The sequence below is a fragment of the Urocitellus parryii genome, chromosome 1, assembly GCF_045843805.1.
Source record: "Urocitellus parryii isolate mUroPar1 chromosome 1, mUroPar1.hap1, whole genome shotgun sequence".
Classification (NCBI taxonomy): domain Eukaryota; kingdom Metazoa; phylum Chordata; class Mammalia; order Rodentia; family Sciuridae; genus Urocitellus; species Urocitellus parryii.
The window spans coordinates 121,657,010-121,659,920 of record NC_135531.1 but is presented as its reverse complement, the minus strand read 5'-3'; the positions used below and the strand labels follow the sequence as shown (position 1 = coordinate 121,659,920).

The 2,911-nt window shown below is 40.1% G+C and overlaps 1 pseudogene; it reads right to left on the bottom strand.

The window, feature by feature from the left end:
* Positions 1-685: 685 nt before the first annotated feature.
* LOC113178595 (COP9 signalosome complex subunit 5-like) lies at positions 686-2,165 on the bottom strand (annotated as a pseudogene).
* Between the last annotated feature and the right edge of the window lie 746 nt (positions 2,166-2,911).

The window sequence follows — 2,911 nt, the reverse complement described above, 5'->3', positions numbered from 1 at the left end:
ACATTGATAGAAAATTTAAAGTAGACTTAAATAAAGCAATATGATATATCGACTCAATACTAATTAAATGTTAATTGTATTTAAATTGCTCTATGGATTCCATATAGTCCCAGTCAAAAAATGTTTTAAAAACATTCTTAGTTGTAGATGGACACAATACCTTTATTTTCATTTTTTTATATGCGGTGCTGAGGTTCAAACCCAGTGCCTCACATGTGCTAAGCAAGTGTTCTATCACTGAGTTACAATCCCAATCAAAATGTAAGCAGGGTTTTCACTTGTGGAAACTGACAAGCTGATTTTCTGTTCTTCTTCTTCTTCTTTTTTTTTTTTTTTTAGTTGTAGATGGACACAATGCCTTTCTTTTTTAATTAATTAATTAATTATATGTAATGCTAAGAACCGAACCCAGAGCCTCACACATGCTAGGCAAGCACTCTAGCACTGAGCCACAACCCCAGCCTCACAAGCTAATTTTAAAATTCATATGATAATGCAATGAATTTAGATTGGCCAAATCAATCTTTTTTTTTCATTTTATAGAGTTTAATTACAGGATGTTAATATTCAGGACATTTCAGAACACCTTATACTGTAATCAGATTTTTGTTAACTGGTTTTAAAAGTATTACTTGAGTATTTTTCCACATACCAGTTTTCAGGCAAAAGTACTATCAGTGACTGTTTAAGAAATGTTAATTTGATTAAACAGTTTATCCTTAATAACCTGAGACATCAATCCATGGATGGCTTCTATGATGGTTTTACAGCTGTCTCTTGTAGCTTTGGCAAGTTTGTCTTCTGACTGTCGATCATGTGTTTCTAAACCTAACATGAAACTCCCTCAGCACAGCTGGGCTTCTGACTGCTCTAACTTTTCAGACAAATCAAACACCTGACCAAAGGTATAATCTGCATTAGTAAGCAAGCTAGAGGAACTCAGTGTATTCACCCAGTATTTATTCCACAAAAACTCAAGTAATTTGCAATCCAAAGAGGATTTGAAATATTAGACTTCTAAGGCATATGTACACCAAAGTCTTCTATTTTGTTAAGTGGAATGTCTGATATTCAGAAGGTCCTTCATCAGGAGGTTTGCAGCCCTTTGGGTATGCCCCAAAGGCTCCAAGATTCACTTTTTTCCTGCAGATATTGTTCTTGTTGGATCAATTACTGTTAGACCAGGACCCAAGAAAAGACCACTGACTCCAATTAAAATCAAATTAAAGCAAGCTTATTATTTCAACCGGCCAGTCTGCCTCTCCCCACAAAAACCACGGGAACAAGACAGCACTGCAGCTTTCTTACAGCACAGCTTTATAGCCCAGAAAGTTACACAAAGGGGGGTTACAGATAACAAAAAAAGGCTAGTTTACATTTTTGCTTTATGAAGAATTTATGAAGGTCATCGGAGCCTCAGAGAGGGTCATTATCTGGCCAGGGAAGGCCAAGATTTGTGAGGCGTCACTAAAGTTTCAGAGAGGGCTGCTATCTGGTCAGAGAGCCAGGCATGGGTGAGTTCAAGGCAAGGGCAGGCATTCCAAGCAAGTTCAGAATTTGCAGTAATTTATAGTAAAGCTGAAATTAGCTTTTCATGGCTTTGTGGAGAGATGGATCCCAATTTTAAGAGAAAATCAGGCTGGGTCTATCATTACCACGGCTACAAAGGGTTCTTGGAACTGCTGGTTAAGCATCTATATACTAACGTCAATCCCAGAAAGCCAGCAGCCATAGCCAGGGTAGCTGTGGTACCAGCCAATTGCATTTTCAAGGCAACCAACCTGTTTGGCATTTTTTTTTTACATATGCAGCCATGTACTCATAAGCAGCACCCTGAGCATTTACTCAGGTTTCAGTGCCCTCTACAAGCAAAGCAAAACTGTCCATAATGAGCATGGTTTCACCGTCCACCTTTCCTAGCATCAAACTCATCACTTCCAAGGTGCTTCCTGATCTGGCATGCATCACCATTTTTAGTAGAGCCAAAGTGAGATTTTGCAGTATTTAAAGTAATGGTGATCCTTAGTCCAGGGTTTTGCCGCCAGGATTTCTGTTTTTTTTTTTTTTTTGTCATATTTGTAGATTTCATCCCTACTCTAGGTTTCCTGCATGTTGTTGGCCAATTCCTAGGTTTTCTGGGCCATACCTTTCCCAGACACTGCCATCACCAAGGAATCGGAGAAGTTGTGGCTTCTATAAACAAAACGCAACTTGACCTCACTGAGTTTCCAGGTGTGGGCTTCCAACCTTCCCCACCAGGTGTGCAAATTTTTACTAGACTCTCCTGGTCAAATCAATCTTGTAGAAGAAAAAAGAGTTTGAGTACATAGACCATCAAATTTGAAGAACTAGGGTGTTTTCAAGGTGGCAGAATAGAGGAGGTCACTTTCCTGGATGTTCCATGGCATGAAACCAAGAAAGCAGTCAGGCAGCTTCTCTGCAAGGTGGGTAAACAAAAAAAAAAAAATGGGGGGTACTTTACTGGGATTTAAAACTGGATCATTAAAGCATATCATGAACACAGGAGTTTGGATACAATAAAATAAGGAAAAACTCTTCAGTGGCTCAGCTGGCCACAGCTGGGCCAGAAGCACCAGCCACAGCAGTCCCTCTATGAGCATAGTGGAGTCATAAGGGAATTGAAGGAACCTGTATTTTTGGGAGAACCAAGGCATGTCTGGGTATGGAATGTTTGGAGATCAAGGACATTGCCCAACAAAACTGAAAAATGTGTTGCACAACATCCTTATGCACAGAAAGGAGCCACCAGGCAGCATTTGTTTTCCACATGCTGCCTGGAGAGTCCAGGCAGCATGTGGAAAACAAAGGAAGGAGCCTTATGCAGCAGCAGCACTGGGGCCAGCATCTGAGGGTGCTGATTCCTGGCACACTTGGGTTTGGCCCTAAATAT